This window comes from Prorops nasuta, unplaced genomic scaffold (assembly GCF_024137725.1).
Source record: "Prorops nasuta isolate Cenicafe-Biocafe unplaced genomic scaffold, Cenicafe_Pnas_1.2 PNAS00008, whole genome shotgun sequence".
NCBI lineage: Eukaryota > Metazoa > Arthropoda > Insecta > Hymenoptera > Bethylidae > Prorops > Prorops nasuta.
This window is the reverse complement of record NW_027116805.1, coordinates 7,578,586-7,593,870: the sequence shown is the minus strand read 5'-3', so window position 1 is coordinate 7,593,870 and position 15,285 is coordinate 7,578,586. Positions and strand designations below refer to the sequence as shown.

General features: G+C 33.0%; 1 protein-coding gene across 1 annotated transcript in view; it reads left to right on the top strand.

The window, feature by feature from the left end:
- The first annotated feature begins 101 nt into the window (after positions 1 to 101).
- Positions 102 to 15,285, top strand: part of LOC136775315 (protein qui-1) — an 82,044-nt gene continuing 66,860 nt past the window's right edge. Inside the window, exon 1 of the mRNA XM_066729980.1 lies at positions 102 to 182. The gene's annotated coding sequence lies outside the window, so the exon portion shown is untranslated. The remainder of the gene's footprint in view (positions 183 to 15,285) is intronic.

The following is a 15,285-nucleotide window of genomic DNA, read 5'->3' as shown; positions in this document are numbered from 1 at the left end:
GGCAGCATTGCTACAGCGTTGTACAGCAGCTACGAAAGTTCAGAGTATGCGCCTAGCCCCTTTCCCTATGTGGTCAGTAGTGTTGGGTCATGGATGTTGTTATCAGTAGTCAGTAGTGGTGCCGTCACTGGTAAGAGGTGGTGGTGGTGAGGTCTTGTTCATCTCAGCTGTGCGACGACCCGGTGAGTTTTGTTTTGATTACGTATGCACTGCTTACCCTGATTTTACCCCTTTAATTTTTAAAGCCTTTACCTTATACACTATAAAACTTTATTAATAATAGCAATTTGCAATAAAACTTAAAATAAAAATAGATCCAAAAGCATTTCGAATTTTGAAAAACGGAAAGCTGAAAGTCAACACAAATATTTAATTATATTTAAACTCGAAAGTAAACTTACCAACTCATTCGTATTTATTTAAAATTTTGTAAAACCAGTTTATATATATACACTTGAATATAAAAACAAAGCTGTAGTATTTCCTGCAAAAGCATAATATTTTACTCGTATGAGAGGTGTAGTATTGGAATTTTTTCTGCATGATATAGGACATTTTTTTAATTTTGCTTGAAAAAAAAAACATCTCGACGAATGTAAAAACCCGGTAGGACACGCCAATATTTCTCAAGTATAGTAGTAAAGATATGGTTTATACTTAAATTTGTCTATCTCTAGAACCATAAAGTAGAGAAACATGTACCTGTCAGACAGCTTAATTTGCTTTCAGGCAAAGCTGTGGCACTGGGGTACAAAAGCAAACGTAAATAAAAAAGCAAACTTGTTAGATAAATAATAATAAATCACTATTACTCTTTAAACTAACATTAATTATTAAACTGGTAGACATTTTTATTCAGCGAAATTGTTATGCACGTTATATCGAGATCATTAAATATTTACTACAATAGATTAAACTTTTATGACTGACAAATATAGTTTGCATTTCTTGCCTCAATATTTGTTGTATTAAGAAATACGCGAATTAATGTTTAAGCGCAGCAAGTTGCGCGTCTTATGACTCAACCGGTGGTTACATTAACGATAACAGATGTGTCTCCCACAACATCCCAACATCATTTATAAGTAAAATAATTTCTCCTCTAAATCCAGCTTATAAATAACCAATTAACCCAAATTACTCCCCCCCCCTTCCCTCCTCTCGGCCCAAAAATAAACAAAGCATTAATTCCTGAAAAAATCTTTATTTTTAAATTTCAAAAACATAAAAATATTACGAATACGATTTTCTAGTAAAACTACACGATCTTTTGCAGATATAAGTTTGAATTTTTAGAAGAACTCTTATATTTCCAACCACGTCTCAGAAAATACACTGCACGCGTCCACCGCTTTTTTACGGACTAGTATCTACTGCAATTTCTAGAATTTCAAGTTCGTTATTCCCAAAACGTTGCTCGTCTCGTAACTTGGAAACGTGATATTTCCAATTCAGCGCAAATGTTATATTATGCAGGAGGATTTTTAGTCTTTTTAGTAATAACAAAGTTATATTAATTATAATTTTTAAAAAATTTCTCAAAGTTTCCAAAATCTCGTAAGACACTTCAAAATTCTTATGTACCAAAAATTGAAATATTAAATCAAGGTGGGGAAGTTGACAAAACTGGAGAATTTAATAGTAAACAATAGTTTTTGTTAAAAATATCTGAAAAATAATAATCTTCAACGTCAATCAAAATTTGTTTCGTTTATATATTTGGATCGACGAGAGAAGCGAGTGCAGGTGTTTGAAAATTGCAGTATTAGTCAGTGACGATTATTATCGAAATATTATACTGAAATCGGACTGCGTCCTATCAGTGGAAACTGAATGTATTGGTCCGGAAGAGGATGCTTTCGACAGACCAACGCTCCAAGTGTTTTTCCCATTTTTCAGAGATAGGCAAAAGCGATATTCATCCGGTTGGTCGAATAGCAGAGGGACTGCGATGAATGTAAAAATATCTTTTCTGCGTAATGGAGGAGGAAGATTACCAAAGAAATCAAGAGGCGGAGTATACTAATAACGAAAAACCTCAGAAAAACCATAATTACCACAAGAATCAAGCAACTCGTTCGTTCCCACTAATTGCATAATTATGACATATATTTTGTTGTTGAAAATTTTTTTTAATTCATATTAATTATCAATTTATGGTCTTTGTTGAACTTGAAAATTTTAGTAGGCGATTGTCAATTGTAAAATTTTGTAAAAATGTAATTTTATTTAAAAAAAAAGAAAAGCGAGAAAGGTAGTAGAATTTGGCGTATTGATTTGAAATATTTTTCGACTTTTCTTGAAACGTATATTTATACTTCTTTCAACGTCCGTGTTTCGATCGAACCCCAGCACCAATATTTCTTTATTAAAGAAGTTTTTCCCTATATCAATATACCTTTGCTGCTACGGATGTTATTAATGTTACTATCATTTTAGGTTTTACTATTATCATTATTACTTTCATATATTCGTGTTTTCTATTTATTCACATTGCCAATAAGAATCTTATCTCATTTTAAGCTACTATAAATTAAAACTTTTCTCGAATATAATTATATATTGATTATAATATAATGTAAGTAACGATCAAAGTTTGTGATGTGAAAGTTTAGAGTTTCGTGAAAGATATAATGAAACAGTAATAACTTTGAACGGCTTAAAAGTTAAAATTTTAAAAGTGCTTCAATTAATACTTTGGAAAAAATTCTTTGGATATTCAATATTTTATGTGATATCCGTGTTTACATCCGATGCTTGCGTATTGCAAGCGACCTATTTTTTCGACCCTATTCAGCACAAATTTTTTTTAATCCTGACTATTCTTGTATCTTCTGATTCAAGCATTTACAAATTTTTAATATTGATTGCTCTATGCTGATATGAAAATGGAATATTTCTAAATTAGTTTCTCGCTATAATTAACAGGAGTCACCTGAAATGAAAAAATAGAAGTATAAGTCTCTGCAATGCTCTTGGTATCTTTCAGAAAATCTGATAAAATTCACTCACGCTTCCTTTTATGCCGACGTTGATATTTGAGCTTTGAAGAGCTGTTTATTTTAAACGTGTAAAGATTTTTTTTCTTTTGTTCGTGTATAGAAACTGCATTTAGATTACATATACATATAGATTAGATTTGCTGGAGAACGCAGCCTGACAAAGTCTCCAAAATAGTCGCGTTATTTTTGCCGAATAGTTCGCAGTAGAAAATCGTGGTGGGTAACAGAAAATTGTAAAAAGTTTTCTTTTCTCTTCAATTTGAAGAAAATCAAGATTTGCTAGAAGAATACGAAAACAAGGAGAAAGATTTTAGGACGACTGCAAATGTGCATAAATTTTGGAGAGGAAGGAAATCTGAAAAGTGGTGGATCAATCATGACGTAACATGTGAGTGAGCAAAATTCACGATGAGTGATTCCCCGGATGCTCACGTACGCGAAACTTCTCGCTTATGCTCACTGTTGGCGCTAGTGTTGTGCACGTGTGCAAACTTTGTGTGCAAATGCGAACAGGAATGTTTACCATTCCAAACAAACATTCGAAGTAAACAAGCCGCAGAGCTACCAATATAATTAGCACATTAGCGATCTAAGCTTGTATCAAATTTCTCAATTCGTCATACCCCTTGGTGTTTCAAACCTAACCTATATGAAGTCATTCGTTTGCTATTTCTTCCAATTCCCAATCGTTGATAGGTCTGATGGATACCAACGCAACATTGTGCAAGTGAGAATGCCGGTAGAACATTTGTATGCTATCAGCGTCATCTATGGGTACATTTTGTCATTCCTGACGTGAGCTTTTCGTATATGTAATAAGGTTACAATCTCACTTCACTGCCACTTTATATTGGTGCACGTAACAAGTTCACTGCTAGTCATCTTGAACCTTCACAACTATTAAAAATCCATCGTAGCAGTAAGATTGATTGCGAATAATGATAATAGGTAGAAGCATACGTTTTCACCAGGAAGTCGTATGTTAAATGTGTTTAGCAATACAATCTAATGTTCCACCGAACATTCTTGGATCGTACGCTACACAGCTTCTTTTTGATAACGATAACAATAAATCATACACAGGACACGAAAAGCTTTTCTTTCATCTTTCCTCCTTCCCCCCTTACCGTCATCAGTAAACTGCTACGAGCGTATTATTTAGGGACAACGAGACGCAGAAGCAGGTCAAACATCTTTTGGGGTCGGTTTCTTAAGTAATAGTCTATTTCAGCCAGTAGCGTCGACTAACACGAAGCTTTTAAGCAAATAATAAACCATAATATCCTTCCTCTTTCTCTCTCATTTCCCATATTGCATGTCTATGAGTGTAAATACTCAAAAGATCGCGAATCTTACAATAAACTTCAAACTCACTTACTTATCGCTCTAACCTAACAAAACAGTTTCTTTTTGTTAAAGGTTTACACTTTTTATTCTAATATTGCTTGGGAGAGAGTTTGCCATCATCCTTATAATTATAACGAATCTAATAATAAATGATTGCAAAACAATCTGAAGAAAAATGACGAGACAATTGTTGGATATACTGAAAAACTGACGAGTAACCAGCGTCATCCAGGCAATCACACGAGGAAAATTAATTTTCCTGTGGGAATACCCCCTTTGGTGCTTTGATTCAGATCCACCCTTCTATTACCTTTTACGGACTGTTGAAGCTTAATCGTGCCAAAGCAGCCATGAAATTACGATAAGCCGTCGTCCTGTCCTGGAACTGTGCCAAAATAAACCTAGAAATGTTTCTACTACCGAAGAACGTAAACGTCTCGTGACCGTTACTGTTTTTCTTTGTGACCCGCGCCCTCTTCGCCAACGGCATGCCACTGTAACTGATACTACACCAGTCAAGCTTGAATCACACTACTATTCAAAGCGCTCAAAGATTTTACAACTCTGAGGTATCTGAGAATATTTTTTATTTGTTTTACTTGTGAATAACAATTTTTAATCGTAAAGAACGTAGATATAAATACAGGAAAAAACCTTATGCTTAAAGAAATCTATATTTGACTAGTGTGCCAATGAAATATAATGTGCAACTTGACTTTAATTTCTTGTCAATTTATTAACTCGCTTTGGTTGGTTTTAACTAAGTGTACATTCCAACGCACACTTTGTTTAAATTCTCTTTTAAACTCCATAGACTTTTCACCCTTTAATTTTCTAGATCCTTCCTTAATCCTCGTAACTGCTAATTATGAATATAATAAAAAGTTTACGAGAATTGTAAGTTTTGTACGGCAACCAGGCAGAGTTTATTTCTTTTTCTCTGGAAGTTTTTGTGTTTCTTATTCTGGATAAGCGAGCTGGTGGAAGGTACTGAAGTGAGAAAGCTAGGTCGGTCGATCATTACTGTAAGGTAAGGAGAGCAGAGAGACCGCCTAACGCAATCGACTGCGATGATCGCCTCGCGACGAAATTGAGTTGCAAAAAGGAGCCTGCAGCAGCTCGTATTCACGCCATTATTCGTCTGTTGTACGTTGTTATGTAAACAAGACTGCTCGTCCTTTTCAAGCGTCCAATCCCGACCTGTCGCCATTCGCCCCAAGCACTGTAAATATTTCCTCCTTGCGTATCCCCCCTCCTCCCGTTTCCCCACACACGTACATACCTTCATTTCAATTTCAAATTATGTTTCCTCCTCTTATCCTACTATAATATTTCTTTCAGCATCACAATTCAGTTTTAATATTTATCCTCACGCACGATAATCTCATAGTTCTTGGCAAAACAATGCGTAAATCTGTCTCTTCAATTTAAAAATTTTTCACTTGATCAAGAAAATAAAATTTTGTAGGTGGAAGTAGTTTGAGTAGTTGTATAGTCAGACAAGATAAAGCAGTGTCGTTGATTGATTGATAATAAATGAGCGAGTGTATCGAGCTTTTTGGTTGTGGAAATGGACTAAGAGGTCCAATTTCAGTGACATAGGTCTTACGTAGAGAACTGGTCTTCCCACTTTGAGAAGGATGAGTCTGTACAAAGCCAATTTGACCAACCAGTTAAGTCCATGTCCTGTTTAAAGGGAATGCACAGGATTTTAAGCCCAGATAGGGTTTTTGTTAACTGTAACAAATTTCTTTAAAAAATAATTACTATTGTAATTATTCAATTATTATAATAAACATTTGGAAGCTTAGTTTACAAACATTTGCTATGTATCGTAGTATAAGTTTAATCCGAGATTTAATCTTTACTTATCGACACACGAACTAGAACACAAAATTACAACTATCGAGTTTGAACTTTACAATAATATTGCTAAACTAGTAGAGTAACTAGTTAATCAAGTAAACTAAAGTTTATTAAGTAGAATAGAATAAGATATTTTAACAGTTTTTCAAATTGTATATGTCATATGAGCAACTGCATAATTTCAATTTTTTACTACTGAATCACGAAAATAAAGTGTATGTTTGTGAACTTCGAATGCCTTTATCATGTACACCTTTTATTATACCTTGTTCCAGTCTGATGCAACATTTTCATTGTCAGTGCATCGTAAAACTGTAACATTTGAAAAAAAAACTACTTATACTGTTCTTGGTGAAATTACTGATGTAAATTTTTTCCAAGCTTGATTAGAACTTCAACTAACCATCAATCCCATTTTATTTTTTCCAAAACTACTTTATTATAATAATTAAAATATGTTGCATTTGATAGGCCAAAACATATTCCTCGAAATCTCCATTGTTTAAAATACATGTCAGCTTTGTTTATAATAGAAGCAAATCCCAGAATTGTTTATTAACAAGAAATATATATTTTTCAAAATTTCCTCTCTATATTTAATTAACTTCCATAAGAAACTACCATCAATCTGACCCAGTATATATATATAGCGTCCTTGAAATATAGAGGATTAGAATTTCTATTGACAAACGATAAACCACGTCTCTTCCATTATTGAATTAATTACTAAGATAGTGTTTCACGTTAAGCGTTGCTGGATGGTTATTGCTCATATAATATGTGCATGGACAATTCCACGTAACCATAATAATCCTCCAGCTATCTATATACTATCTTCCACAAACTATCAAATATCTTATCTAAGACTCATTAAGCTATTCGAGGCTTTCGTTTTACCAAACCACTAAATTTTTAGTTCCACTCGAATAAACGTGTATCTTGATTGGTCTAATCGCAGCGAACTAGAATATAATTTAATTTTTCACTCAAACGCAATTCTCCTCAAGTACTGAGCTTCGCATGGAGGACAATACAACTGCATCGTGCATAGTTGAGAAAATTGGCAATTTAACTACACAGTGAAGAGCTTCTGCGAATGTGCTTTTAATTAATAGGTTCGTAAAGACGAAATAAATGCACGTCTAAATCTGATATGACTAACTAAGCTCTAATTATTGTAATTAATTAAAAATATTTTATTACGATAAAATAAATTCTTTTCATGTCTCACATGATTTTCCTAATATTCCATTATTATAATTAAACATTGTAACGCAAAGTAGTTTGATAATATCGACAAGATTTCGTTATCCACTTGTAAATACTCTTTTAAACAGATGATGTCTGATACTGTTATTTAAACTCCAAGTATTTTTAATAATTAAAAATATTTTATTACGACCAAATAAATTATTCTACTTCACGTCTCACGATTTTCTAATTTTTCATTATTATAATTGCTCGTTCCAATGCAAAGTAGTTTGAAAATATCGACAAGAATACGTTATCCGCTTGTCGATACTGTTTTAGTAAAATGATGTTGGTGAGATAGTGACAGTCGTTGTTAAAAGTTTTTATGGTGGATACTAAAGTTAACAGCGAGCTATCCCAGGCTTACACAGTGGAATTACGATTACAAGTTACCAGCTTGATGCTGGAATAGGGCAAAAAGCAGCAGGTTTTAGCCGAGAAGAGTAAATCGTAGCAACTGTGCACGAACCTATTATACCTCTTTTAACTTCCTCCTCATCGATCTTCATAAAAGAAAATTATTTTTTTCCCCACGAGTATCGTATAAAGTTCTATAGGCTCCTATATCTGGCAAATAAAAGAAAACGTGCTATAAATCGAAGTGAAACAATCCAGTTGATGCCATCAATCTTTCTTCCAGCTTTTTGTGATTGATTTGCATGAAATTCTTTGCTACGTTGCTGAAATGTATAATCTGGAGCAGCTTGTGCCAGCTTTGGCCTTTATCGCTTTTTTTACTGCTGCATAATTCGAAATCTTCAGTCTATTTGGATTATCAAAATAATCATTCACGGCGAGCAAATCTTTGCCTCGTTCAGCAGCTGATATTTGCTCCAAAAATAACAAACTGTTCACTACTCGTTTTAATTCCACGTTTTACTGCGAGTTTATTATTAGCTTATCCTCGAATACTAATTTAATGCTTCGTCGATTGATCATATTTTTAATAGAATAGTTTGATAATTATGTACCATCTAAAGTGATATCAGGATGATTTTTATGCGATACAAAAGCTGCTTGATTTTTGCAGGCTGTGATTAGGAATTGGAACTGGCTGGAGCGAGCTCCAAGCATTTTCTAACAAATACGTTGAGCTTTTATTCGGTACTGAGCGGAAACGACTGATTTCTACTCAACGATCAGTCGGAGCTACCGTGAATACGTAAATAAAGCCAAGAGCATCCGGGCGTTGTCTGTTCATTTGATTGGAAGCTTCAATGTGAATCGATTTAATACAGTGGATGCCTTGGACATCTCTACGATTCAGATTCAATTAATATTTACTTTCTCTTTTGGTATCGATCCTGCCCCCAATATGTCCTACCATGCATGTCCAGTTATCCCAAGTATCCTGATCATCCCTACCTGCTTTGAGAGTCCTTGAAATATTTAAATTCAAGAGAAACAATAAAACATTGCAATAAAAATAATTTTTTTTTTAATTGTAATATTTTCCTTTGAACAAAAATGTATTTAAAAAAGTTATTGAAAAATTGAAAATTAATTTGTAAGTATAATTTATTATTTGTAGGATTCAAGTACTGATAATTCTATTTTACTATTTTTTGTTACAGAATTAAAATTGTTTATTGGAAAAATATTTCTGCTCCAATTTTAGCACTGAGTATATGAAATTTTGCTCTTCGCACATGGAGTTTCCAAGAAATTCCACATTTGACGTATTTTATCCCAATGCTGTAGTGTTAAGTAAACAGCATATGGACGTTTGAATACGAAGGGCAGAGGTGTCATCGTATCAATCGCTTTTAGTATAATTTATGCACAAGCACAGCTACGCAATATTATCGAGGCACAGATGTGTTGGATTATTGGCTCGAGCTAGGAAATTGACTTGTTATCTGATTAGTACAATTCTGATTCGACAAACCAAGCCTTTTTGGCCGCAACAAGCTTCGAGTTCCTCGTAAAACGAATTAACGTTAAATTTCTGTGCTCCTGTAATCAAAAGTCTGATCAATTTTAATTTCCTCTACTTACCTATAAATTCTCATGTACATTCACACTTTGTTTCAAACAATGCACGATTTGTTTACAATAATTACAAGCAGAGCCCTTCTCAGGCTTGCACTGGGCACGATGCGTTATCTGTATTTCATATCAACATACATTCTAGATTGAGCATAATTATCTCCACTACAAATTGTTGGGTGGATAATTCGAGACCAAAGCACAAGCTAGAACTGTAATTATACTAGAAATATCGCGTGATCATTGTGCAGAGCAAACACAGCATTACTAAATGTTCATTCACAACATTGCAACAGAGAATTAATAATAACATTCAGTCTCACATATAAATAATGCATCCTGGTTACACCAAAACGTGTCTCGACAAGCTTAGTCCTTTATCACTCCTGATCCTTTCAAAATTATTATTTATGACCGAAAGCTTGTTAGTTCCTGCAGAAATTGTGGGTTAGAAAATCCAAATCGCGTTGGGAACAATTATTTTCATCCCATGTCGAATTTCAAGCACTCTGACGAATGTCTGACTAAAAATTTGCTTGCTCCACTTACTCCCTTTCTAGTAGAACAAGCAGCCTCGAAATCTCAGCTCAGTCACGAAGTATATGGCACGATCGAGGCAAAAGCATGAATAATAAATAATTTAATCAGGTGCAAAGGAGAATGTTGTTTTTTTTTTAAACAGGAAACGTATAATTTTACCAATAAAATTGTGAATTAATAATTCTAACCATTAATTCAATCTTCGAATCTTGCAGAGTATACTTTTCTGCTGAATGTGCATACAGCGAAGGGCACTTTAGCAACACTCTAGTTATAGTATAACATATTATGTTACAAACTGAGTTCATATTATAACGATGTACCGCGTGCTTTGGCACGATATTGCGAGATTTAATACAGCATGTTAGCTCAACGTGATATTAAATACGCGGGGAAAACGTTTAATTAACTTACGTTTATATTACAAAAAAAAAAGTTCTATATCTAACTTTATTATTTCACTCGTTTGTTTCCTGACCAGCCAAAGCTTAACCGATATTTTATACTCGCGATACTCGTCACTTTTTTGCTGTTGAATTTGAATGACAAAAAATCTTATTGCCAATTTCTTTGACACGAGTGATTCGTTAAAATTTATATACGAATGGATGACGTCATTCCTCGTATTTTTTGCTGTAAATATTAGAAAGGTATCATAGGGGATATCGTGGTAAGTTTCGTGTAGAGCGACACAAAGCAGCGAGCTTGGGTCAAAAGTTCACACGTTCTTAAAGTGTCTGCGTCTGTTCTTCCTCGCTTCGCATTTTGCCATTTCTCACTGCCTTGTGAAAAATGACGCAGCTCTACAACGCTCCAACGTGTAATCCTTGCTCGTCGAGACTTCAGACCTTTCAGAAATTTTGCACGAGTCACTCGAAATTCGTGATAATCTGCATAAAATTAATGCTGTTTACGAGTGATTTATTATTAGCTTGGAGCTGTACGAGTATTTATTTATTGTGTAAAGAAAATCAGATGTAACATAGAAAATCTGAAAAGCTTGGTCATCGTAGCCAGAAGTATATTATGAGTTTGTCAAATGTACAAACTACACATGTGTATAAGCCCTTGCATTGTTTTATCAGCTGATGTATATTTATTAGGGTGGTCGTTAAAAAAATTTTTTTTGACGGATCCCCAAAAACCACTAGTATTTGATGAGAAACTACAGTGGTTGAAACCTGTGGCCTGATACAAATGATAGAAACACGTGCCTCATTGCGATCAAATATAATTTTCGAAGAATTTTACAGTTTTTCGCAGATAACTCATGAAATATTCGATTCTATGAAAAGATGCATATAACCTTTTCTCTGCAGAATTAAATTCTACACAATAAAGGTTCTATACATTTTTCTTGTAGAATGCATACTAATCGAGATATTCCTGAAAAATCGATTCTCTTTTTTGTTTATAGACATTATATTGATATGTTTATATGAATAATTATTTTTAGTTTACCGTACAATTACCATATTTTATTAAATTAAGAGAAATAAAATGTGTAACTACAGCGAAATAAGAATAATTACTCATATGAGCATATGTCAATATAATGTGTATAAACGAAAAAGAGAATCGATTTTTCAGGAATATCTCGATTAGTATGCATTCTACAAGAAAAATGTATAGAACCTTTATTGTGTAGAATTTAATTCTGCAGAGAAAAGGTTATATGCTTCTTTTCATAGAATCGAATATTTAATGAGTTATCTGCGAAAAACTGTAAAATTCTTCAAAAATTGTATTTGATCGCATTGAGGCACGTGTTTCCATCATTTTTCAGGCCACAGGTTTCAACCATTGTAGTTTCTCATCAAATACTAGTGGTTTTTGGGGATCCGCCAAAAAAATTTTTTTTAACGACCACCCTAATATATATATATATATACGTTTGACCATTTTCAGTCCTACATCACTCGTTGATCAAATTCCTCTTTAGGATGAAATTAGAGGTTTACCTGTTACAATGGAGTGATACTGAATTCAATTGTGAGAGTGTATATAGAAGCAACGAGAGTTTTGATAGGAGAAATGATGTTTTCCTCTAAAACTTGACCATTTTTACTGAGTAGTTTTGGCAGTTTTAAAATCCAAATGAATAATAAAAAAATAGATATGTATTTTTAGATGAATTAAGTTTTAATTGGCTATGGTAATTTATCTGTAGATTGTAGTAATTAGGTGAAATTTTTAAGCATAAAAGCTTTGAGTTTGGAATTTAATTTTTTGTGATTATATATACACAAGTAACGTTAGGTTCATAACTTTTTTAAATGGTGGAGTGTAATGTAGGTCCCAACATTCTTTTAGTCCTTTAGATGTCCCTCATGCTATTCAGGAGTATATGACTCGTCGTGTTGAAACGAAAGAATGACAAAAAATTAATGAAATAAATTATCATGTCTTAAAAAATTAATAATAATTACTTATTATTCTTACATTGATAGTAGATTCTAATACTATACACATCTCTTTATTTTATCGTATATTTCGATTGATAACGAGATGGTATTCATCACAATTGCATTCTAAACCAAACAAACTCTCATGGAGTAGTTTTAATTATATTGTTGCACTAATTGGAAGTAATTATAAACAATGGAATATTTGCTATATCAATATATACCTACCATAAACTCTCTTATCTTGATAAAAACTTGAAACGTTGTTTTGCTTTCTACACAACAAAATCTAACAAAGATTAACACAAACTAGCGAATGCTGTTAATGTTCACTGAGGTCATAAAAAAAAAAAAATTAAATACAAGAAACTTCAATTAATATATCGAAGTAAATATAAGATTAAAATTATATAAATATACACAAACAATTTCCTGGCTGTTAACGTACTTCCTTATCACTGAAATCTGATAATACCAGTATAAGACACATCTTTTACTATCAAATCTATTATTCCTGGCCTTGTAGTCCCTGTATCGCGTGCACTTATTATTATCTTGTTTGTTATAATAAATAATTAATTATTGCATAAGGCAAAATCGTAGCTTTTCCAGAAAAACTATATATAGTTTTTCAATAAAACCTTTAAAAAAATTATTTCATATGTATTATCAATATTGCAAAAATCGTAACAATATACTAAAAAAATTAATTTATCAAATTATTCACGTGCATTCCTTCCAAGGACGTCGAATTAAAATAAAGGAAAATGGAAAATAGATTACCACGTGAGATCGGTGAGTAGGGGTTTATTATTTTGGTAAGGGAACCTTTGGGGTGAGCTCGAAGCGTGTGTAAAGATGAGAGTTTAGCGTGCGAAGAGCGACCAGGTCAAAAGTTCATTAGTTCATCCGGCATGAACGGTTAAGTAATGCATACAAGTTCGATCCAGCTGATCCATTAAACGAGAAAATGAAGTAAACATTGAGCAGATTGCTAGTGAGAATTTTCTGTGATTACCGTTCGAGACTGTCAAGATGTCAATTCAATTATTTTCACCATTCAACATAGACCAGTGTGGCTCCTGCTCCCACTCCTTCTGTATTCCCACTTTATTGTTTTTTCTTCGCTCACACAACCAACTCTAATTCTAACCCCGACCACCCGATTGCACTTGGAGTTACTTGCCAATATTCCATTAGATAATTGAACCTCCCCTGACATTTAGCTAGGTCAACCTAAAATACTCGCGCTATACCCCTCCATCCTGCTTGACAGAATTCTTTAAACGTCATTTCTTTAAATCTTTTATGACTTATCGTACGTCTTCGTGTATATCTTGCCTTAAATTAATATTTAATCACGTCCATTAATATACTCTACTAAAATTACTCGATTCTATACAATTTATTTTTGTAAATACGTGCTGTGTCGAGCTATACAATTTTTATATAAATATGTTTTAATTCTTTTTAATTAAGATTTATTATAAAAATTACCAAAAACCAAGCGTTTCAATTATTTCACAAGTCAAAAGGTTGTAACAGACTTAATAATTTAGTTAAAATTTAACGAGCACTGAAATATTTTGCAATAGAAATGTCACTTGGTGCAGTATAACTGAAATTAGTTTATTCATTTTATTTTGATTTGTTTATTTACACAAATTCAAATTTATAACTCGTAAAAAATAATATTCAATTATTTCGAATGAATTTTGAGAAATACCTGTGGCTCGATAACCTAATTAATTACATTTATGAATTCTAATGTTTATTTAGGTCATATACACCCAGAATATTGTATTACTTGGAATTAGGACTCTGGTTTTCAATTGAATGCTCGTGCATTAATTACGTTATTACATTCATCTCGCCAGCTCCATTCAGATTCAAAATCAACGTGTTAATTTTTTTGCTTACACTCAAATAATTTCAACAATTACTCATAAATACTGCTATTAGCGTGTATTTTCTCGAATTAAATTAGTATCCTGTTGTGTATCTTTGCATTATTTTCTTTTCAAACTAAATAATCACAATTGCTTTTTGCCGTGGTTCTATCAAATTGCGAATATTCTTAGGAATTATGTATTCCGTCGCTTGAACGTACACATTCACCCCAGCACGGTTAATTCCGTTGTTAGTTTGTTAATCTGCATAACTCAATGAATTACCGTCAACAGCAGTGGCTTCAGCAGCAAAGCAGCACAGTCTACGTCGTTAGCACGTATCGTTCGTACGAAAATTGTATTTAGCAAGTAGAAACCCGAGATCAGACTGACTCAATCCATTTTGAGAACGGTCCACCACCCCAAACTAACTTTAATGTTACTTATGGAGAATCAAATGTTACTCCTTTATAAAAAATATATAGCCATGCTTGCAGTTTGCAAAATTAATTTGCTAAAAATTAATTTTTTTACATAATGATACTTATTAACATTTACAAGTATTATATATATATATAGCTATGATGAGGAAAAGAAGGAAAAGTATTGTCGAAGAGACACGTTGATTTATTTTCTCAAAAATTGATACGAATTTTTTGAAGTGAATAAATAGCATTTACACTGTAATTATACAAATAACAGTTTTCATTAATATTAAACTGCGAACAGCTGTTATCACACATGCTTGTATTTCCCTTATTACGTATCACTTCCGCATATCTCGATCTGGCAAAGCACTAGGAAATTACGAGGAAAAATATCAGGCCACCTTATCATCAATATCCACTTAATCGGTGGAACGCAGGTTCCTCTAACGCAAACAGTGCAATGTTGATCGAGCAATGCGAGCTCTTGTTGTTATTAATAACTTATGGTGAGTCCTACACCAAATTCTAGTAAATTAATTATGATATATTGTATGTACCGTAGAATAAT